Below are 25,844 nucleotides of genomic sequence, written 5' to 3'. Positions count from 1 at the left end.
TTTCGATTAACCTAAGCTACAAAGTCTAGCTTATTCAATGTGATGTAATCATAAAAATAGAATAGCTTGCAGATCACTTTTCATTAAGTCAAATCACATACAGGCGATCCCAGACGTGAAAAACAATAAAAAATACATCTCAAATAATATAGAATTGAAATAAGTTATACCAAAACTTGTTAAAGCATAAACTTACATGAAATTACATTGAGGCATATCATGTCACATTCAATTATATTGAGTTATCTGAACAGATTTTTATCATATGATACATATTTGGTACCAGATATATCATATCACTTGACATCAGACACAAGCCATCATCAGTTTTCAAAATATTTCGTGTAACGTCATATTGACTCAAAACAAGCAAAATCGAATAATATTTACACATATCAAATAGTTTTTAGCCTATAAAATCTTACCAGAACACATACAAAAAATTTATCACACCAAATTTGATCAAATCATATCACGGCATATCATATCATATCATGTCGAGATAAGAGGTGTACAAGAAAATCGTTAAATTCTTTCATATAATTTGATATTAATGATATATGTAAGTACTTCCAAAATTCATGCTATGATATCACATCATATGAGATCACTATTATAAGCAGAATACTTCAAATGAAATATAAATAATCAATTTCCCCAGTTTTTTTTTTGTTTCTATTTATTAAACCAAATAATTTCTTAAAAGAGTCAATTAATATGAAAGCATCAGCGCGCATAACATAATAATGAACCATAGTCTGAAAATGATCACATGACACCCAATGAAATCGCAGCATGAACACTAACGCATCATATGATGTAAAAGTATTCAATTGAAAAAACTTGTAAATCATAAAAAATTATATAAAAGAAACGATGTTTGTGTATATCACTACTTTTATTGCACTCTATACCAACATGAGTCACAGCTCAACATCAGAATGTCCTTGAATATTGACTGCTTCTGTAAATAGTTCTTTATTTGAAGATGATTATCATTGGAAATAAAATATATATATATATTTTTTTTTTGTGAAAAGATCCATGCCAAAATATTAATGCGAAAATTATTTGAGTTGTAATTTTTCGTTTTTAGGTTGTCATACCTTGAGTAACATTGAGAGGCAGAAAATCACTACAAACATATCAAATCACAGCAAATATTAAGTCATATCGTATCCAATAAAATTTTGCTTTTATTTTATTAGAGTATGCTCAAGCCACTTTAACCATTTGTTTTTTTTTTTTTCATGTAAATATTTATGAAATATGCACTCAAATTTTGAAACATGAATTTAGAAACAAAACTTTTAATAAAATACACTTCAAGGATAGTTTCTCGCAGTGTACGTTTCGTAGTGTGCTGTAGTCATACACACTGCACGCCGTCCCCGTTGTTTTGCTCTAACGAGTTTCTAGTGTACTTACGTTTTGTTTATATCGAAAATTCGAAGATGGAATACTTTTCGAAAGACTTTACATAGCAATTCGTTTAATGAGAGAGAATATATTTTCGCGGTTTTTTTTATGTTCAATCTCTTTTGGGCTGTGCCATGCGTGCTACGAGCGAATTTTTCGACGTTCGCATTTGCTAAGAGTAAACAAGTTTGAATGGTTTGTTATTATTTTGGAAATCAATTGTTTATATGAACATTTGTAGGTATGTATTATTTTTTGTTTCGTGAGCGTATATGCATGAACATTTTGATATATGTGCCTAGATTAGTATATTTGTTTATAGCTATATTTAGGTATGTTTATATTTACATTTATATTTATGTAGGGTTGTGTTATAAGTTCTTGAATTATTATACCTTTCATGAACATGAAATAGTATATTAACTTTGGTCCGATGTTTGTAACGTTGAGAAATATAGAAGATAGACTTAACATTAAGTATACTGAATTGATCAGGGCGACGAACTGAGTTGATATAGCGATGTCCGCCTGTCCGTCCGTCTGTCTGTTTGAACGCAAACTAGTCCCTCAAATTTTGAGATATCTCAATGAAATTTGGCACAAGGATGTATTTTTGTATTATATTAGACATTTGTCGGCTCCGCTAGGATAGGACCACTATAACATATATCTCCCATACAACCGATCGTTCAGAGAAGACGATTTTGGTCATTCGTGCCGCAATTTAGAAAGTATAAACGTGAAACTCTGTGATATATATTCTAATATATCATAGAAGATATCCTGAAATAATCACTTTGATCGGATCTATATATAGTTATATCCAATACAACTGATCGGTCAGATAGACAGATTTTTGGCCATTTCTCCCTTAATTTAGAAAGTATAAACGTGAAACTCGGTGATATATATTTTAATATATCATAGAAGATTTTCTGAAAAAATCATTTCGATCGGAGCTATATATAATATATACAAACGATCGTTCAGATAAGGGGGTTTTTTGCCAATTTTATACTCAGTTGAGCAGAGCTCACAGAGTATATTAACTTTAATTGGATAACGGTTGGTTGTACAGGTATAAAGGAATCGAGATAGATAACTTGATTAAATTTTGAGGTATCTTCATGATATTTGGTATGTAGGTTCCTGAGCATTCATCTCAGATCGCTATTTAAAATGAACAATATCGGACTATAACCACGCCCACTTTTTCGATATCGAAAATTTCGAAAAACCGAAAAAGTGCGATAATTCATTACCAAAGACGAATAAAGCGATGAAACTTGGTAGGTGAGTTGAACTTATGACGCAGAATAGAAAATTAGTAAAATTTTGGACAATGGGCATGGCATCGCCCACTTTTAAAAGAAGGTAATTTAAAACTTTGGCAAGCTGTAATTTGGCAGTCGTTGAAGATATAATGATGAAATTTGGCAGGAACCTATTACCATATTTAGGCTTAATAAAAATTAGCAAAATCGGAGAACGACCACGCCCACTTTAAAAAAATTTTTTTTTTAAGTCAAATTTTAACAAAAATTTTTTAATATCTTTACAGTATAGAAGTAAATTATGTCAACATTAAACTCCACTAATGATATGGTGCAACAAAATGCAAAAATAAAAGAAAATTTCAAAGTGGGAGCGGCTCCGCCCTTTTTCATTTAATTTTTTTAGGATAATTTTTATGCCATAAGTCGAACAAAAATTTACCAATCCTTGTGAAATTTGGTAGGGGCTTAGATTCTGGGACGATAACTTATTTCTGTGAAAAAGGGCGAAATCGGTTGAAGCCACGCCCAGCTTGTATACAAAGTCGACCATCTGTCCTTCCGCTCGGCCGTTAACACGAGAACTTGAGCAAAAATCGATATATCTTTACTAGACTCAGTTCACGTACTTATCTGAACTCACTTTGTATTGGTATACAAAATGGCCGAACTCCGACTATGACCACGCCCACTTTTTCGATATCAAAAGGGATGAAACATGGTAATTGGATTGGTTTATTGACGTAAAATATAACTTTAGAAAAAAACTTTGTAAAATGGGTGTGACACCTACCATTATAAGTAGAATGAAATGAAAAAGTTCTGCCGGGCGAACTAAAAAACCCTTGAAATCTTGGCAGGAATACTGTTCGTATATATATAAATAAATTAGCGGTATCCAACAGATGATGTTCTGGGTCACCCTGGTCCACATTTTGGTCGATATCTGGAAAACGCCTTCACATATACAACTACCACCACTCCCTTTTAAAATCCTCATTAATACTTTTAATTTGATACCCATATCGTACAAACATATTCTAGAGTCACCCATGGTCCACCTTTATGGCAATATATCGAAAAGGCGTCCACCTATAGAACTAAGCCCCACGCCCTTTTAAAATACTCATTAACGCCTTTCATTTGATACCCATATTGTACAAACGCATTCTAGAGTCACCCCTTGTCCACCCATATGGCGATATCTCGAAAAGGCGTCGACCCATAGAACTAAGGCTCGCTCCCTTTTAAAATACTTATTAACCCTTTCATCTGATACCCATATTGTACAAACGCATTCTAGAGTCACCCCTAGTCCACCTTTATGGCGATATCTCTAAAAGAAGTCCACCTATAGAACTAAGGCCCACTCCCTTTTAAAATACTCATTAACACCTTTCATTTGATACCCATATCGTACAAACAAATTCTAGAGTCACCCCTGGTCCACCTTTATGACGATATCTGGAAAAGGCGTCCACCTATAGAACTAAGGCCCACGCCCTTTTAAAATACTCATTAACACCTTTCATTTGATACCCATATCGTACAAACAAATTCTAGAGTCAGCCCTGGTCCCCCTTTATGGCGATATCCCTAAATGGCGTCCACCTATAGAACAATGGCCCCCTTAAAATACTTTAATACCATCCATTTGATACACATGTCATACAAACACATTCCAGGGTTACCCTAGATTCATTTTCCTACATGGTGATTTTCCCTTACTTTGTCTCCATAGCTCTCAACCGAGTATGTAATGTTCGGTTACACCCGAACTTAGCCTTCCTTACTTGTTTTATATTTATCTTAAAAATCGTTTAGGAATGTACATCTGTTCACTATATATTTCTTATCTTATACAGCGCATTATTTGGGGATTACGAATGGGATAAGATTATTGTTCAGCCCCATTCATGAAAGGGATGAAGTGTTCGGCACAGCCGAAGACAGTCCCGACCTTACTTGTTTTTTGATTGTGTTCATTTTTGTTTTAATTACTGATATTAGAGAAAATTGACAATATTTGCACACCACGATGGCTACTAGAACATGTTTTTGTATTTCACTTCTTCATCAGCTCGCTTTTCGAGAGCTGAGTTTTGAACTCGAAGTCTCCAACATTCATACTTTATACTGGTGTAGATGCCTTTATTTATTACAAATGTGGGGAATACTTTTAACGCGTTCAACAGAACTTGAGAAAAACGAAAATTGATTATTAAATAATCTTAAAAATGACCATAGAACCAAACAAAAACTATTCCAAAATTATGAGTAATTGTCATAGAAGAAGAGCTAGGAGGGAGAATACAAAGCCGATATGCTAATGACTATGACGAAGTTGGAATGGCAATATCCCGGCTTAAGAAAAACAAGACGCCGGGTAATGACAGACTACCCGCCGAGCGGTTCAAACACTGAGGCGAAAAGTTTGTAGTTATGGTCGCATGATCGCTTGCCTCCAGATTGGAATTTAATTAAGCTCTGGCCAACCCACGAGAAGGCGATCAGGCAAAGCGGGCCGATTACCGCGGAATCAGTCTGCTCAATACCGCGTATATGGTTCCATCAAGCGGACTGTACGATAGACTGAATCCCAAATTCAACGAACTGATTGGACATTATCAGTGCAGTTACAGAACTGGTAAATCTACCAGCTAGCGAGGGAGAAGACAAGCTCGATATCCTATTCGCTGATTACGGAAAAGACATTCCGATATCCGACCATGACAATGTGAGAATGGGAATATCTCTGCAGATACTGAAACCCAAAATCAACGAACTGATTCGACCTTATCAATACGGCTTCAGACCTAGTAAATCTACTATCGACTGGATTTTCACGATGCGCCAGATCCTGGTAAAGACGCACGAAAAGATAATCAGCACTCACCATCTTTTTGTCGACACCAAAGTAGCCTTTGACAGCGCGACAAGAAGTGGATTGTATGCTGCCTATTCTGAACTGCAGAGCTGATAAGAAGCTGCTAAACGTTGAGCAACACCTCCAGATCCGTAGGGATTGCGATGGATCACTCTGAGCCATTCCAAACCAAACGAGGGTTCAGGCAAGGTGTCTCCCTTTCGAGCGTTTTCTTTAACCTAATACTAGAGAAAATAGTTCTAGCAGCGGAACTTAACGCTGATAGCATAATCTATTAATAAAGCACACAAGTACAATTACTGGCGTATGCTGATGATATTGATTTTATTGGCCTTAACAAACGCGCCGTGAGTTTTGCCTTCTCTGGGATGGATAAAGAGTCAAAAAAGTGTGTCTTGCGGTAAAAGATTCTGTCATTCTCGCTTACATAGCCAGGTCACTGTTAGTGGATATAAAATCAAGACTGTGAAGAATTTCGTCTATCTGGGAACCAGAATAAACAGCAAAAACAATGTCAGCTTAGAAATCGAACGGATATTAACTCTTGCCAACAAGTGCTACCTTGGAATGCGTAAGCAATTGAAAAGTAAAATCTTCTCTCCGCGAACAAAAATCACGCTCTACAAGTCGCTCATCATACCTGCCCTGATGTTTGGCTCGAAATCATTGGCGGTGTCGCGAGAAGATGAGATGGCTTTTAGAGTGTTCGAGAGAATAGTTCTCAGGAAGATCTATAGTGCTGTCAGTATTGCCGACACTGAGTTCACTTCAAGTCGATAGACCCGCCCCATTCATACCCGCAACCACGTATCACTCCATAAAATGTATGTACCATATAATTTTTGTTTTTGCGAACACAACTTCCAGTTCCATAAGTAGCTTATCACAGTGCCGACGAAACGTTTTTTTTATCGCAAAGAAACCAAACCTCCAAAATATAAATATAAAACGAAACAAAATTATCCAAAGACTAGCCGCTTTGCGTTCATAACACACAAACGCAATAGATAGGATATGCCCACAAGATGCAGTGCAAGAAAGATGCGGAACAGAGGTTGGAAAATATCAAAAGACCGCTTGGATGCTGACTGCTTAAATGAAAAAGGTGCACGCATACGTGCAATTATGGGTTCAGAGAAAAACAAAATTGCTTCCTCACAACATGAACAGCAAGAAAAGCTTCAAAAGCATGAAAACAGTTTGAGCTGATGCCGAAGCTGCGAAACAGCGCCAATACCGATGTGGAGATCGAGCATTCACTGAAGGAGGGCAAGCACAACGCATACAAAAATAATTGATCAGTAAAAACAATAAGCAAGTAGACGGTGAAGGTGTTTGTGGAGCAGGTGGACGCAATGATAATGGAACAGGAATCGGCACAAAGACACAACGAATTGGCAGCTGCAAAAAGGGCGAAATGGCAGCAGCAAAGCTAAAAACGACAATGCGCAGAAGCAGCAGCCGTGGAAACAGTTTTGAAGGAGGGATCGATGCTAAGTAATGTTTGGTTGCTTATTTTTTTGTATGTATATGTGTTTGTGTAGAAGACGCACCAAAAAAGGAGAGTCAGAAGCTCAGCACAGACTCGGCGGGACCAAATGGCCAGGAAGCCAAACAACAAAGCATTGGCGGCCACTTTGGGTGTGGGCAGAAATAACTAGATTTTTCTTAAAAGGGTGGGTCGACGAAATTTCGCCAGAGAAAGCAAGTAGTCGAAGAAAATTTTAGCGGTGTACGAATTTCCCGGAGTCTTCTTTAAGCTTCTCTGAGCCTTTTGACATCTTTTTGTGCTTTCTTTGTTCGCGCTTTACAGCTCCCGCGGCTCTTTAGACAGAAAAAACTAGCCAATCGAGGACCGTTTTAACTTCCACTAGTGCCCGACTGCCTCTCAGGAGCGCAGACATGATTCTTGGAAGTTCGACGAGAACCGACAATTTCTAGCCGTGGCCAATACTTCCTTATGATTCTGCCATGATATGTGGACTGTGAGCTAGCTCAACGATTAGTTACACATCGCGATAAGGTATCGAATCGCAGTTAAATCGGGGAATTTGGGAAGTGCTATCTCACACATTTGATTAAATCTCATTACCTTTAAACTTCTTCAACCATCACAGAGAACTTCCTTGAATGTCTACGCCGACGACTGCTCGATTGGGGTTCAAGGGACTGTGGAGCGCAACCCTTTCAAGGGCTTAGTGGCGCAATGTGTAGCCTCTCCAACACAAAGTGGGCCTAACCTACCCGTCATGGTACTATTTTGCAGAACATAACGAATTAATATCCGACAAAGGACCATCAACATCAATTAAACTCGTAAAACATTCAGAGGGACTCCTAATCGCTACAGCAAGAAAGAAGAAATGCTCGGTAGTGAGTTTTAAATTACAAAACCGATACATTCTAAAGTCACTAATCGACAATGCTTTGAAAAAAATACACGATTTTGACATAAAAGAAGACGATCTTTGAAGAGAAGCGGTGTGTTAATCCCAAAGTGTTAAAGGACTTAAAATATTTCCGCGGTAATTTATGCCTATCGTTGGAAGCGACTTCAACTCATAGACACAAAGTTGGAGAAGTCAAAAAAACGTTGCTTCGGCTGTCGGGCTCTAATTGAAATCCAGAAAGAGTTGCCTGTATCCATAAACCTTAGGATAGTATTTTTGCGGTCACAACAGCAACAACAATATGACTGTTAAGCATCATCTTCATGGGTAAACTATGTTGTGTTCTGCCGCAAAAAGAGGATAGAAATCAAACTTTTCTTGGATATCACCTTTGCTCATCATCCTCAGATGCTCTCGAAGAATCTCACTGGTATTCCATGGACGAATTGAATATCTATATGAAGTATAGACCTGCAACACACACTTTAGTCATAACTACCTATATCCTCTACCAGTGCATAAATTGTTGATGTCAAAAATCTTCCCATTGGCGAGGAATCGCGTTCTGTCCTGACAAACTGAGACGTTGATATTGTACTTGGTCGAATTCCGCGTGTTAATATTAGGACTATAAAAGCCTCACAGGGATTTTAAGTAGACCAAACCAGACAGTCGACAAGTCCACCGCTCCTTATTATACTTACCACAACGAATCGGGGTTTCTCAAACAGCATTTTATATAAGGATTTTATTGAGATCCTGCATCTTGTTTCAGTTATCCATTAGGAGATGAAAGTTTACTTATTTTTAGCTCTTTCTTCTACCTAAATACTAATGCTTTCCTTCTTACGACTCCCAGACTGTCAGGTTTACGTTTCCTAAACAACCGGTAATCTATATCCCATCAAGGACTGTCTTTTAGGTGCCATCCGTGTTCAAGCATTGCCTTATCGGGATCATAACAAAATTACACTTCTCCCCTATTTAGTTCATCATCCCTACTTAACCCCGAATGAACCCTGAAACTCCAAAAACCCATCTCTAAAATATGTATTTTCTAAAAGCGATCAGTCTCAAATACAAACAATGACATGAACAACAATAAAACTGAATACAACAGAATGCACCAGTATAATAATAACAGTGGATCCTGAATTACGCTGCAGGTTAAGTGTTCGTATTGAAAATAAAAAAATACATCAACAAAAACCACGCATTCGAAAGATTAACAAAAAAGTGACAACATGAAACGAAGCAACAAGCGGCAGTCGAGCGAGAATTTATAAATGCTTTGCGAAAATGTAAACAAAAAACCAACAACAGCGGGGTAGAAAATAGTTCCAGGGAACACCAAACTGTTCAGGAAGGAGAACGCAGGCGCAGTACGTTTTTATGGGCTCTAGAAGGAACAAGTAAAGGAAATTCGAGAAGACACAAATTCGCTGAATTAAGACGACCTTGTAGAGATGGTCGATTGGGACTGTACAACGCGCAGCTCTGGTAGATATCAGCGGAGTTGGTCGAATAGCTCGCATTTTGGAAATGAATTCAATGCTTAAAAAAGGCTCGGTTTATATACTATGCAACGCTGGGACGACTTCTCAACACGGCTCATAATTGTACAGACAAGCGGATTCTCGATCAAAACAGATTGTTATGCCCTGGACACTACCTACTTTTAAACCTACCTACCTGCGTACCTACATACTTTCAAGGGAGAAGTAACATGGAGAGCTCATTTGCGGCAGTGGTATGTCGCACTTGTTCAGTAATTCCTTAGAGCTGGATGTGGGAGTACTGGTGAGAGTTCGGGACAACAGTAGATTTTAGATTGGCCGACCGATGTTTTCTCTTGATTCAAGTGGGCAATTGTTAATTAGCAATTAGTTGACTCTGCAGAATTTTGGGTTCTGTTGACCATTTTAATTTTTATTTTTTTTTTTTTTTACAAGTGAGACCCAATATAGCAGAACTTGAACCACAGCTGATCGGACTACATACATTTTTATTGTTATTGTAAACGCGAAATACTCCCCAAAGGTTTGTAGAGTTTTACGGATGTGGGCAATCCTTTGCGGCATTGAACCCAGCACGCCACGGTACAAGCTACATAGTACTAATCCGACTACCTCGAAAACGGGTTTTTACTTTTTGCCTCGAGCCACAAAGTGCTAGTACCGGAGCGTACAGAATTCAATCCAACAAAGGAGTGCCCATACTCATAATACGCCCTTAGCCTTCGGAATTGTTCTATCGGCTAAAACAACAGCACTAGCGATATGCTGATGACTATTTCTATAGAGCACTTTTCAATTGGCATCTGTGCAGAGCTACTTTACTAAGGATGGCGCGGTGAAATGATCTCTTCAGCGCGTGCTAGGACTAGTAGGGTTTTACTTGGCCTCGATATCCTCAGACCTCCCGCGGACTTACCGAAGTTGAAGCATTAGGAAACAACATCCGTCGTCCAGAAATCATTCAGTCGATTCATGTTTAGTTATTCTGTATTTGCTAGTACTAGGCGATAGTGCCTCGATCTCTAAGTATTTAAATTCATCGCCCAAGAATTTTACACTTTTTTATAACCTTTTTTATGCTTCGGTGCTCGGATGAAGCTTACATCTATGGCCTCTATATGGATCCATGTAACTTGGTTACTAGTTTTTCGTTGGAAGGTTTTAAAATCCGTTGTGATTTATATCTTTAACAACCGGGCATCACCAAGCAAATAGGTGGATCGGAACCTGAAGCTGTTATATTATTTCTCAAAGAGTTGAAACGCCTCAGTTTGTAAGGGTCGCATATTGCCATCAACTCTTTTTTAGCTGCGTCTGCCTCTCGTTTTCGAAACTCATCAAAAGGAACCCGTCTTTGTGTTAGTTTTCCTTGCAGCGCCAAAAACTCGCCCGACGATTATGAATGATACCTATCCTTCGCCGGACTAAAGTTTGGCTTCATCCTGTGAAGCCCTACAGCCACGAATGATTTCATTTATGGGCTTAAGTCATCTGTAACAATAGGAATATCTTAACGCGTGTATTTTCCTAAGGTCTTGTGGTAGTGGACGTTGACATTAGTTCTTACTTACTTGAAATTCAGTCTTCTCTTTCGCCCTATTCAGTTAGCTATCAAAAACCCCATTGTCTTGTTTGGAGTTCATCTCTCTACATATATATTTTGAGAACCACTGTCCAGCTTACCCACTCGTCTGCACGTCAGGGGAATTGCAACGTCACGCTGCTGCCTCACGGCAAATAAGCAGGAATAGGGTTTTGTTGTTGTATTGCCAGTGTGCAGGAATAGGGTAGCGTGCGTTTGTAAGTTTGAGCAAAGTGGTTCCTGCGAAAGGGAGCGGCTTCTTTGGAATTGACACGATCGCTTGCTGTGGTCTACATATATACATATAAGTATATACATATATATTAGCACATTTTCACGCACATAGTGTACACTTCAAGGGTATATAAGTTAACATTCAATACTTCCATCCCAGATATTGTTTTTTTTCTTGCCTGCCAGTCATGGCTGCTGTGGCTGGGTAACTTATAATATCGCTGCTGGTATTGACATATACTCTTCATCCCGCTTCAGACATTAGACTCTGTCCTTCAATATTCCTGTTGAGGCATAATAGCACGGTAATTGAAAAGGAACACGCGATCAATGTAAAGATTCCCTTTAGTTTTATGATAGCGTTTTTATGTGTTTTCCATTTGAGTTACTAACATCCGAACTTAAATATACATATGTATGTATACATTTATGTCGTACATAGTTGGAAATCTCAAACTTAATAGTACCAAAAATTATGGCAGACTTCGACCTAAAGTATTTTATTTTTCACGATTAAGACTTCGCCCCAGGAGACCAGAGTATTATCATTATTAGAATGGCCGAGTTTCTCCCGCTTCGTTTGCACTTTGAACGGTGGTTACGAGGTGCCTTAATCACGGAGGGGTGACATAAGCTCAACGGTCATAGTGTCAATTGACCTTATTACCAGTTCAAATGGCCACAAGGCCAATTTTAGTTATTTATCATGCTTTTTGAATTGGTCATAAAGTCAAAATTTTGTTCCTCAAGTGGCCACTAGGTCAATTATTTTGTTTCGCACTTCCATACATTAAAATGTTAACAACTGTTGAATTACAAAAACCGTGCGATTTTCAATTCCAAAGTTTCACCTGCGGCGCCACTTTTCCTAATTGTGGTTTCATTCCAGTGCAAAGTCGATGTGAGGGTCAATTGATCCTATGCCCATTTGAAGTGGTCATAACCTCAATTGAATTTGCACCATAAGCACCATAGCGGGCAGAGCAACCGAGAGTCTGTGAAACACGTCCTCATTTTGAAGCCATCTCCCATTCCGAAATCGCTTTACCATTTCTCAGTATACTTTCTATGAATTTGCTGACTTGTTCTGGGCCGCTCAAGCAGTTGTCGGTTTTGCTCCCACCGCGAGCATTTGAAGAAAGCGTGTACATCATCGTCGCCTTTTCTATCGCCATACATACACTTCGGATCCTCAACCTACACTTGGCAAGTGTCCGTTGTTCGAAGCTTTAACAACTGTGATTAAAGTGGCTGTCCACCTTCCTAGTTATTCATTTTACCAACGGTCTTGCCATGCCCTTAGAATTTCTCCTCTTTTTTCGTTGGCCTTTACGCTTCGTATTACCTTCATCTTTCCAGCGCTAATAGGTGGATGATTATTGTTTCGATGATCACTTTGACGGTGATTCTGATAAGGTACGTTAAGCGTAGGCTACTCTCAGAGCTGCTGTTCACTGTTTATGGAGGTTTGCACACAATTCAGAGTCATTCAGTAGCCAGATTAAGGTAATGTCCATCAACAACATCCTTTTACTTTTTGCTGCTTCTCCGATAATTACTTTCCGCCTACTAAGCAGCTAAATGTTTTCCATGAAATATGCTGAGTTGCGAGTCTAATGATACAAGAAGGTAGTTAACTACCTTCTTTGAGGCTACATTTTGAAACCAAGTACTTATGGTATGTGCTTTCCTTGCTAGGATTATCAACTCTGTTTCCGAGTTCACGCGAGTATAGCCAATAATTTCTACGAATAGTGACTGTATTGACTAGAGCCATGTCATCTGGTAATCCGACGCATATTGTATAGGGTATTTCACTATTGAGACGATCAGGGGCAAGAGCTGATCCTCCCCATGTTCCTATCATGACCGTGAACCATCTGGGGCTTGGCATTTGAAAATGCGATATCTAATATATCTTCCGATAAAAGGTGATAGCAGTAGCGTGGGATTTTCAAACCTTCATAAAATTTTGTTGCCTCTGTCGATAATACAGTTGGCTGCTTCATGGGCTAAACAGATACAGCATGTCACATATGTGCTTAGGGGACAAGGAGGAAACGGACAACAGAGTTGTCTGTGTTTATTTAAATGGTAAAACGCTAGATAAGAAGCATAGATGCTGTCAGTCGAAAGCAACATACGACATAATGAAGAGTGAGGGATTGTAACTGCTTAGGGCTTAAGTCAGCCAGCGCGAATATGAAATCGGATTGCTTACAAATCAAGTGATCAAAATTGTTTAGTCTAAACAGCTAAGCACTGAAGAAGGAATAGCGTAAGAAAGAAATATTTTCATTATAAACAACAATCGCTGTCAAATGGTTTCGCAGAAATCGTATGAGTGAGAATTATTAGGAAACGCATTTTCCAATAGTTGAACTTCCGATTGCTGCGTATGGCAGTGAACATATTTTTGAATGTATGTGTGTGAAATTTTTGGATAATCAAGATAACATATGCTGCAGGATATTTATAGGAATCTCATAATTGAATTATTTCTGCGCGCCCTTTTCCTTTAACGCAAGCAAGACAACAATTGAATATTTGGGCATCAATTTAGATTTTATCTTTTTTTATATAGCCCTCAACAATTTTAATTGGTATATTTTTCTTAAACAGGAAATTAGTTGTATGCCACAAAGCCTAAATCAATTATAAATTGAAATTGGTTGTGGGTAATTGTTTTATTAGTGAACAAAGACCTTAAATGTTCCTTTGATGCGTTTTTTAACATCGCTTGTTATTTTGAAGTTATTGTTTAAGGCTTCTTCTCGGTGTAACATAAGTTTTGAGTAATCAAAAGAAAATTAAAAAAAAAATATATTATAAAAACAATAATTTTCGCAGCGTTTGTATTTAACGGTTAACCAGAAAAATCAATTAGGTTTATTACGGATAGGAACTAATTTTCGAGCACAAAATTTGGCTGTCTCAGTGAGATATGGCTATTCTTGATTTATTCGGTTTTTCACAGTGACGAGCTTTAATTTTCAAATGTTTACTCACTATCGCTGAGATCGTTTAATGTGACTTATGGGCAACGCTTTTATAAAACAACTGTTGCTGTGACCGAATAGGTTTTGGGTCTAGTAAATCTCTTGTCCGTTCTGTTACAATTAACAGAATGTAGTTTACATTATGTTATTATCAAGGTTTGCCAATAGCTCTTATTCGTCAAAATATTATGGCAAATATTAACATCACTATGATGGTAGTAAATAATCACAATAACAACAAAAAGCGAGCAGCGACACTTATGTACAAGGCAACGAAGAATATTCCACACACATAACCAGCAGCTCGAAGCGAAGAGATTATTTTACATACATATATGTAGTCAGCAGATAAGAGCAGAAGCTATTACTCACGCATATAGCTAAATAACCAAGTATGAGATGCAACTGTTCCAAAAGGCATGTTCATGAAAAGCCTAGACCGTAGGATAAATATGTGAACGAGGCAACAGAGAGTACAAAAGCAGCGCAAGCTGAGGAATAATAGTCGGTTTGATTTAAACACGCTACTAGTGAAGTATAATTGTGAAGTACTACTCCCAAAGGAGTCTGCATAAAGACCATTTTGCAATACTGAATATTGGAGTTATTTATTCGAAATTTCAGCGATTCGAACGTTGGCAGAAGGTGCAAAATTCCTAACAATATAAAACAGAATAATCATGGGGTCATGAGGGAACTATATGTGGGATCATTTTTAGATTCTTTTCAATGGAACGTTTGGAGATCATTTTCTCACTATTTCGAGATTTTTTGTAGTATCGTCGGGATTATTCTGCGCTGTCGTTCCAGAATTCCCGAATATATTGCGCTGTCAACCCCTTGCAAGGGTTGCGCTACACAAGCCCTTCAATCAATTTGATATTTTAGTCGACTCTTACGACATGCATACCTGCCGCCGGTATATTCTAAGACCCCTAAACCGTTGGGGTAGGGCCCAGTCTTTGATTACTAGTAGTGGTAGTGGTATGTTATGTAAATTGTTTACATCTTTATTTAACTAACCCATAACGTTACGGATATAATGCTCACGTGTAAAAATCCTCCCGTCCAAGTTCGGAAAAAGCGATAAGTTCACTTGATGCGTTCAAAATTGTGAGCTGAGGATGTGTGCAAAAGGTCACGAGCCGCACCAGCGGCCGCATATCACGTTGATCGTTGAACAGCTGAGTGAGTGACGTTACAATATGATTGTGCGGACAGAGCCAGCCAAAGCTCGCCAACAATGCACTGATGACGATTTCGCGAACATTGCAGCTGTCAAAAAAATTACGAAATCCCATTCGATAAAAATGCCAACAGCAAACAAATCAAAAATCAACGACAACAACAATAACAGAAAATAACAAACACAAAAGCTACATGCCGACTTAACACAAAAGTAATTTCTATAGTTCACAATTTTCAACAATTTTATGATCGCCTTGCGTCATATGCCCTTCCGCACGCTTGTTTGGTTGCCTGCCACTGCAGCGGCGACTCCCTATGGTCCCCGTGCGCGAATGCACGAGAACGGTCAGTGTTGAATACTACGATTGTGCAAAAGCATCGCTTAGATACTGCTGGCACTTTTGATGATGGCGAATGACTGATTTTGTTTTTTCATCATTTTTATTTTCGAACTTGATCGGCATTTGCCGTTAATTAAAAGGCTCACCAAGCCGCTCACACTGATGAGTAGTTGCGCTGTGTTGTAACAGCTGTGGATTTGATGATGATGATGCTGATGAAGATAATGCCGACGATGTGTTGATAAGTGTGTACTTGAATTTACGTACATACGTGCCGACTGGGTTGGTTGCTGTTTTGATGACGGTCTCACTGACGGTCTCACAGAATGACTAGCAGTCCGGCTTGTCTGAACTGCGACGAATGCTCGTGTGGTGATATTGTTGATGATATGTTTTAGTTGTTTGTCGGTATGAAATTAATATTTTTGATCTGGTACGTTTTCTTTGATGGAGGTTCGGAACAAATCGCTATTCGATTTGGTTGTGTTCGTCACTAATCACATATTTCATACAATACTTGTTTATTTTATCCGCAGAGCGTGAATATATATTTTTATTTTTTGTACTTTGATTTTGTTGGATCACCACAAATTACCGAGTATAAACAATTAACGTGCGGCACTATTATAGAAAAGCTTTAATCAAGCGGTTTTCTGTCAGAGAAACAATAACCGACCGTATCTTATATGGTAAATTATATAATTATCGCTGAATTTTACACAGCGTATGTTAGTTCTAAATTATATAAGTAAGTCGTGAGCTCAGGTTCCATTTATCCGAGTTCCGCCCGTACCATCACAGAACTTTCCAAGTAGAGAGTCTTAGGTGATTGATTGATGAGCAATTAAGACCCCCGAAATTGAAAATTTTTTCGAAAAGTGCACCGTGCCACACCCATTTTCTTGTGCTCCAAAAGGTGTCGAGCTTATGATCAAAACAACACTCACGTTCCACTTCAAAACTATTCCCGGGCTATTTTAGAAATATTTCGACTATTTTGGATCATTTCGACACATTTCGGTATTGTTTTAAGGATTTTAGAGACATTATTTAAGGCGCCCATTTCGTGATAATTTCGGAACTGCCTCTGTATTAGTTGTGGGTTGTTTTTGAGACTATCCCTTTTCTGTGCTATTTCGCAATGATTTCGAATAATTTTCGGTATCATATAGCGGCTGTCTTCTGAGAATTTAATGGGTTTCTATACTCAGTTGAGCAGAGCTCACAGAGTATATTAAGTTTGATTGGATAACGGTTGGTTGTACAGGTATAAAGGAATCGAGATAGATATAGACTTCCATATATCAAAATCATCAGGATCGAGAAAAAATTTGATTGAGCCATGTCCGTCCGTCCGTCCGTCCGTTAACACGATAACTTGAGTAAATGTTGAGGTATCTTGATGAAATTTGGTATGTAGGTTCCTGAGAACTCATCTCAGATCGCTATTTAAAATGGACAATATCGGACTATAACCACGCCCACTTTTTCGATATCGAAAATTTCGAAAAACCGAAAAAGTGCGATAATTCATTACCAAAGACGGATAAAGCGATGAAACTTGGTAGGTGAGTTGAACTTGTGACGCAGAATAGAAAACCAGTACAATTTTGGACAATGGGCGTGGCACCGCCCACTTTTAAAAGAAGGTAATTTAAAAGTTTTGCAAGCTGTAATTTGGCAGACGTTGAAGATATCATTATGAAATTTGGCTGGAACGTTACTCCTATTACTATATGTATGCTTAATAAAAATTTGCGAAATCGCGAAGGACCACGCCCACTTTTAAAAAAAATTTTGTTTTAAGTAAAATTTTAACAAAAAATTTAATATCTTTACAGTATATAAGTAAATTATGTCAACATTCAACTCCAGTAATAATATGGTGCAACAAAATACAAAACTAAAAGAAAATTTAAAAATGGGCGTGGCTCCGCCCTTTTTCATTTAATTTGTCTAGGATACTTTTAATGCCATAAGTCGAACAAAAATTTAACAATCCTTTTGAAATTTGGTAGGGGCATAGATTTTATGACGTTAACTGTTTTCTGTGAATGGGCGAAATCGGTTGATGCCACGCCCAGTTTTTATACACAGTCTTTCGTCTGTCCTTCCGCATGGCCGTTAACACGATAGCTTGAGCAAAAATCCACATATCTTTACTGAACTTAGTCCACGTACTTATCTGAGCTCACTTTATCTTGGTATAAAAAATTAACGAAATCCGACTATGACCACGCCCACTTTTTCGATATCGAAAATTACGAAAAATGAAAAAAATGCCATAATTCTATACCAAATACAAAAAAAGGGATGAAACATGGTAAGGTAATTGGATTGGTTTATTGACGCGAAATATAACTTTAGAAACAACTTTGTAAAATGGTTGTGACACCTACCAAAGCTCTGCAGGGCGAAATAAAAAACTCTTGAAATCTTGGCAGGTATTACATGTATCCAAAAGATGATGTTCTGGGTCACCCTGGTCCACATTTTGGTCGATATCTGGAAAACGCCTTCACATATACAACTACCACCACTCCCTTTTAAAACTCTCATTAATACCTTTAATTTGATACCCATATCGTACAAACACATTCTAGAGTCACCCCTGGTCCACCTTTATGGCGATATCTCGAAAAGGCGTCCACCTATAGAACTAAACCCCACGCCCTTTTAAAACACTCATTAACGCCTTTCGTTTGATACCCATATTGTACAAACGCATTCTAGAGTCACCCCTGGTCCACCTTTATGGCGATATCTCGAAAAGGCGACCACCTATACAACTACCACCACTCCCTTTTAAAACCCTCATTAATACCTTTAATTTGATACCCATATCGTACAAACAAATTCTAGAGTCAACCCTGATCCACCTTTATGGCGATATCCCTAAATGGCGTCCACCTATAGAACTATGGCCCACTCCCTCATAAAATACTCTTTAATGCCTTTCATTTGACACACATGTCATACAAACACATTCCAGGGTTTCCCTCGGTTCATTTTCCTACATAGTTATTTTCCCTTATGTTGTCACCATAGCTCTCAACTGAGTATGTAATGTTCGGTTACACCCGAACTTAGCCTTCCTTACTTGTTTGGAATAGTTTCGGGAAATTTTATGTATGATTTCTGCACTATTTCCGCATCATATCGGGATTGTGCTCGTATCAGATTTCGGAATATTTCGGAGTTGTTTTCGAATTCATTTTGTTTCAGAATAACTTTGCGACTACCTTCGGATCATTTAGTCACTTTTTTGCGTTGATTTCACAACCGTTTTGCGATAGTGCTCAAGATAGTTTTTTGGAAAAATTTCGGGGCCTTTTCCAAAAATTTCGAGGTTACTTTCGGTTTTTTTTTCGTATCATTTCTTGGCTTTTTCGGTATCTATTCGGCAATAATTCCGAAGCTATCCTGGATCAATCCGCCATGATATTCAAGAAAATTTTGGTACACTTCATGACAACAATAATTGTTTTAGAAATAATTTTAATTCGCGAATATTTTCGTATTATTTCAGTATTTGATTTCGGTAGATAATTCGAGATAATTTAGAACTATTTTGCAACCGTTTTGATATTCTGTTCAGTTTATAGTTTTGGAGCTATTTTGGGGTGTTCTCTGAAATATTTCAGATTTGCTTTCGGAATCATTTTTGGATCATAGCTGGGCTTTTTCGAGATCTATTCAGTAATAATGTCGGATTTGGTTTTGGAATCATTTCTGAACTACTTGTGGATCATTCCTGCATAATTTTTTGATTTCGGAACTATTTCGTGATTGTTTTCGGGGAAAGGCTTAGATCGTTTGGGAACCATTTCGAAAATGTTTGTAAGAACGATATCATCTCAAAAATCATTCTGACATAACTTTCTAGATAATTTCAGAACAACTTCCAGACTGTTTAGGAGGTAAGGTAAGGATCATTTGGGATTGATGCTACTTCGGGATTATATCTCGACTATCTTCGCGCCACTTAGGGTTCTTCTGTATTGATTTTGGGTTGATTTGTGAATGCTTCGCCGCCGTTTCGGGATTGTGTTCAGTATAACTTCGGAACTATTTCGAGACTTTTTCAGGATCTATTCCGCTATAATATCGGAACCATCTGGATTATTTTTTTTATAGGATTTCCGAAGTAATACCGCGACTTTTCCGTGGTGGTTTTCGGTTCATGCTTTATGTTATTCGTCATATTTCCATAACGAATTACTTAAAATAAGCAATTTTCAAAATTAGATATCTTTCACTAGACAAAAATGTTGTCGTATGATTAAACTGCATCTGTCGAAGTTAGGCAAACATGACATCCCCCAATAAACTCGTCATATTTTTCGAATTCATATATTTTAATCAAATTTTCTCGTTTTAACCAATTAACCATATGACAGATGATTTCGTTTGATATGCTTGTTATGTAATTTTAATTTCCGGCATATTTGTATGTATACATTAGGGTGGCCCTTATTTTCCAAAGTGTTCCGATTCTCGATCTTACTCCCTAGAAATATGCAAATAGCCTAAAAACTAGAATATACAAAGTTTTAGGTCAAACGAAAAATGGTTAGATGTGGCGCAAAGAGATTGAAATCCTGAAAAATTACGAATTTTTACAATTTCTTAAATTTGGGCAACCCTACTTCATTTGTTATGGGCGAAACGTAATTTATCGAGTTATTAGTAAGTTCTAGAGATATTTGACTTTCAAATAAATCCAAAACAACAAAAATTGGTCAAACAATAATAAGGTTATAAAACAAATTATGCTTTAAACACGGTGTCATTACTTCAAGAATGTGTATATAATGAGTATACGTAAATGAGTTTGTTTCAATTTTTTTTTGTATTATAAACTTTTTTGAAAATACATTTTTAAAACATATACAAGATATATGTGAAACTTTAGCTGACACGTACACAATATGATATTATTTCCTAGGATGTAATTAAAGATGATTTATTATGTGATTCCAATTGTTTTTTGTAATCAGTTACAACTTGTAATAAATATTGTTTTCCTTGTTCGTCATTTGTAAGTATTCTTTTATGTTCTTCCATAAGTTTTAGTCCCCGTTATGCTGTGTTGTTTACTACTTTTATATTTATAACAGTATCTTTAGCTTTTTTTAGGTTTCTGTATCTCGCCAGTATAATGGATATACCTCCAGAAATTGAGATGATATTCCAAATCGACCAAAAAAATCAATTGTATTTCATGTTACAAAATCGTGTAGTTTTTTTCTATGAATTTATTGATTTCACTGGGCCTTAAGTATAGCCTCTTTAAATTTTCTATCTCCTTGTCGCATTTGTCTATGCTTTTGATTTTTTCCACAATCTTTTTCTTCATGGTACAAGAGACGTCATCACCGAACAATGCCAATGCAATACATTCTTCGGACAGGTACCATAGGTGGTTACAAAACTTTTTTATTGCAATGTCAGATATTTTTTTATTAACATTTCTATATTTATAAATTTCTTTAATAAAAGATAAGTCTTGAAGGGGTGCCTTATGAGGATTGGTAAATGATGTATATCGATCACGAAAATCGACACTGATGATGGCACAACGCCCAAACCGGTTTGTCTCAAAACCTAATTTGACAAGGGATGACGGAAAATCGTTCCAATACACATCATTTATCCACACTGTCGGAAAATCAACAAAACATGATAAGTCAGGATTGGTACAGTTAAATCAAAGCTTTACATAAAATTGTATAATAAACGCGCATATACTTGTTATCGAATTCTCTTCATACTCCATTAGTTTAAACTGTTCACGAAATAAATAGATTTTTAAGCAGTACAATGCCTTAGACATCCACCGAACATGATGAGTGGGCCCTGTTACACGAAGCTTTATGCCATCACTTGCTCCTAGACATATAGACGTTAATTACAATAATTCCCTATAGTCATCTCTTACCATTTTCTTTTTCAACTCTTCCTTAGAGAAATTCAGAATATTATCTTTGTTATCGCTTAATAGTAATTTCAATTCCTTATTTTGTAGCAAATCTTTAAAACTATTTTTGTCGATGTTTTTCCAATTTTCTTGAAATCCCAGCAAAACTTCATAAATATGATGACGGCAAGGTAGATACAAAAGTTTTGGCTCAAGTTTTTTTTTTTCTAATAACGTGGCAGCTCCTTTTATAACGCCTGTGTTAACCGATGTCGTTTCAAAGCAACAGACCACAATATCATCCTTCAGATCCCATTCAAATAACAGTTCATACAACGTTTCAGCTATTTCCGCGCCTGTTGCAGCACATGATATTGGAGCTCCTATTAACTGTATTTGTTTGTCGAAAGCAATATATATTTTGCCCTGTAACTCTGTTATTGATATATCGATTTTGAAGATTGTGGCCATTTTAGAAAATTAAGAAAATACAGATGTTATTACGGTATGGAAAAGCAGTAAATTTTCGTATGGTGTAGAAATATGGAAGCTTGAAAAACGAAATTGTAAACATTCGTAATTTTTCAGAATTGCAAGCCCTTTGCGCCACCTCTAAATCTTTTATGATTGGACTAAAACTTTATATATATTCGCTTTGGAGGTATTCGCATATTTGTAGGGGTGAGATTAAGAATCCGAACACTTTTTTCCCCTGCATACAACGAAGGGCCACCCTAGTATACATGTGTGAGTTTTTATGCACACGGCAATGCATGCGTAAATCAGTTGCATAAACTCAGGCGTTATTATTCTCCATCCATCCTTTTGTATTGATGTCTACGCATGTGTATGTGTGGTGGAATATGTTATTTGTTTGTTCAAAACAATTTTAATAGAATTAATTATATTTTGAAATTACACAAAGACAAAAGTTTTTAACAACACGTCGACAACTCAATCAATTTTATATGACGACGCATGAAATAACAATCACTAATCATGTGAACAAAACGGTGATACCAACCTGATGGATATCCAAATGAATGGAGGTGATTTAATTAAAATATGCTTATCTAAATGATTCCCAGCATGGAAACCGTTGGTTTGGAAGCATATTTCTACACAGCCCAAATAAACAACTGGTAGAATGAAAAAAATGGTCGCTTTGAGGAAAAAATACGCTACGTTTAATCTCAAAGTGCTGTAGTAAATGTTGCCATATTTCCAGCCTCGGTGAACTCTGCCAACCTCAACTCTACCCATTGGAAGATGTAACATCGTTGAGGATGAATTTTTTGACTGTTATACCAAAAGCTACTCAATCTACCATAAAAGCTACTGGACATGATTTTAATATCATAACTTGGGCAGCGGTCGTCTGACTTTTTAGTTTATCGAAAAAGGAGTCACTATCCAAGTCAGCTGCCTCGTATGTGGACACACATGCCTTCATGTGGATCGTGATGAGATGCAGCACGGCGGCCACCCAAAAGTGATGTTTTCCCCCTCACAAGGTTATCAATCAGCCGGAAAGCCGTGCCTCTAAAGGAGTCTGAACATTCTTGGTACATTACTTTGAGTCATTAACTTGGAATCAATCGCATACAGTGTCCTACCTAGTATAAGTATTGTGCAAATGACTGAAGCTCCCAAAATTTATGGGTTCTTCCGAGTGCGACTTGGAGCCCAGTACTATCGTTAAGGAGAAATATATCGCTATGCCTGAAACTAACTTCTAGAGCTGTGTAAAGACCGGAAAGGAGCACTCGCAAGTTTTCGAAGCTGAACGAGGTTTTCGAAAAGGCGTCTAATATGCTATTCTGAAAATTCATGCGATTAGCAATACTTAATTTTCCACTTCGACAACATCTAAGTAATGGCTAGAGTAGGTTAGGATTACGGTACTAATGTTAGCGGTCTTAAAAGCCGCGCCGTAGTTTCCTAGAACTCAATAAAGAGGCAGAAGTAATGGATCCGGTAGTAAAGAAGGATGAGGCAATGTAGGTGTAGAGAAATCAAGCGATTGTCTTTACTGAGCTGTACTGAGAAGTAAAGTCGAAGAAGCTAAGGCGCTTCTCATTTACACCATCAAACGCTAAATAAAGAAGAAGTTAAAAAGAATATTTAGGCTGACTTTCAGTCCATACGGCTGGCACCTTCATTTTGGTGAGTCGTTTGCTTTGCTGATTAAAGTATGGAAACGCCTGGATTTTCCTAGAGGGTCGCTTGTATATACTTCGATATTTATGTATGCTCTTAAAATGAAAGTACAAATATCCATATAGCTACATACAAACATACGAGTTTACCTAATTTTGTCAGCTTTATTTGTTAGCTTTCGATTGCAATATGCAAATCTGTAGCAATATTTGTGTATTAACAATTGGTCTTTCCGTTTGGCGATTGAATCGAAATGCAATTAATTTGAACATAAGTTGCACATTATCCGCTGCATCCACCAATAACCCAACTTCCAGTTGTCACTCGTCACAAGCAGCCATATCACGCTTGAACTCTTAAATTGCAGCGTTTCAATCATTCAAATGGCTGCCATATAAAAGTGAGGTTATGTGTTGGTTTGCAATATTGTTTGATGTTTATGCGATTTTGTGAAGTTGTTGTTTAATAATTGAACAATTAACTAACTGTACATATTTTTGATGCATTTGCAAATGTCATCTAAAAATTTACACAGCAGCAATTGTTTTCATATTTTATATCTCGTTTTCCTTTGGATAAGTGGGTTAATGTGGTATGAAGAGCTTTTATAGGGAGTCCTTTACATCAATCCTGTTTAAAATCCTTCAAAAATCTCTCGGTAATCTCATTATTTTGCATTCTTTGAGCCGTCGACTGCAGCACATTGTCTATCCTTGCGATATTTTACTATCACTAACAATAGTATCTAAGGATCTAATCAGTGATTTGTAAAACCTGACAAATTGAACATGCCTATATGTCGACTAATATTCCATTGTTGAAGAAGGAATCTTGTTTTTTTTTTTATCTCGGACGTTGTGGCAGCGCACTGCCCTCAAGTGGCCCGATGAAACAAGGCTCATCCTGGTTTTTTTTTTTTTTTTTTGAATTCATACATACTATTTTTTTTTTTTTTTGTATCCTAATTCTTATTTATGTGTTATTTATAATTTTTTTATTCTTGAGTGAGAGTTATAATCTTCACACAAACATAGAAAAGGTTCGTGTAGTTGGAAATTGCTTCTGCATTGTTTAAGAATTATAGGTTTATAATTCCTTGTATCTCGGCATGGAACATTCAAGTTTACTTCGTTCAAAAGAAATGGCCTTGAAATCGATCCATTTAAAAGTCTAGCCATAAATAGTACACCTAGCATTTCTCTACGACTTGCAAGTGTAGAAAGATTTATTAGTTTTAATCGATTAGTGTAAGGAAGAAGATTATACGGAGAGTCCCATTGAAGATTTCTCAAGGCGAAAAGTAAAAACTGTTTTTGAATTGATTCTAGTCTATCCACATGAACTTGATAACGCGGATTCCAAATTATCGATCCATATTCTAATATCGGCCTCACCAATGATGTAAAAAGGGTTTTTGTAACGTAAGTATCACTAAACTCTTTTGCCCATCTTTTCACAAATGCTAAAACTCCTCTTGCTTTATTGACTGTGGCAGTAATAGGAGGGTTGCAACTAAGTTTGCAATTCATTGTAACTCCCAAGTCGACAAAAACATCAACGCTTTCCAGAGTTTGGCCATTAATTGTGTAGGAAGCTGGCTGTATGTTCCCACGTGAAAAACACATGGATTTACATTTTTCTATGTTGAGAGCCATAAAATTCGCATTACACCAAGTAACTAAACGATTTAAATCCGCCTGGAGTACAGAACGTTCTTCAGCCGACGCGTATGACTTAAAACGTTTTACGTCGTCGGCATATATAAAAATTTTATAATATTTTATAGTTGTGGAAACATCGTTTATAAAGATCAAAAACAGAATAGGACCGAGATGTCTGCCCTGAGGCACACCGGAGGGAACATCGATGACATTCGAACAAATGTTTTTAAAAATGACTCTTTGAGTTCTACCGCAAAGATAGGAGGAGATCC

At 37.2% G+C, this 25,844-nt stretch overlaps 1 protein-coding gene across 1 annotated transcript in view; it reads right to left on the bottom strand.

Moving 5' to 3' along the window:
- nkd (naked cuticle) overlaps positions 1-24,197 on the bottom strand; it is a 299,338-nt gene extending 275,141 nt beyond the window's left edge. Inside the window, exon 1 of the mRNA XM_067787373.1 lies at positions 24,061-24,197. The gene's annotated coding sequence lies outside the window, so the exon portion shown is untranslated. The remainder of the gene's footprint in view (positions 1-24,060) is intronic.
- Positions 24,198-25,844: the final 1,647 nt, after the last annotated feature.

The sequence above is a fragment of the Eurosta solidaginis genome, chromosome 5 (genome assembly GCF_040869045.1).
Source record: "Eurosta solidaginis isolate ZX-2024a chromosome 5, ASM4086904v1, whole genome shotgun sequence".
In the NCBI taxonomy this organism is placed as follows: Eukaryota; Metazoa; Arthropoda; class Insecta; order Diptera; family Tephritidae; genus Eurosta; species Eurosta solidaginis.
This window is presented reverse-complemented; position numbering and strand designations above follow the sequence as displayed.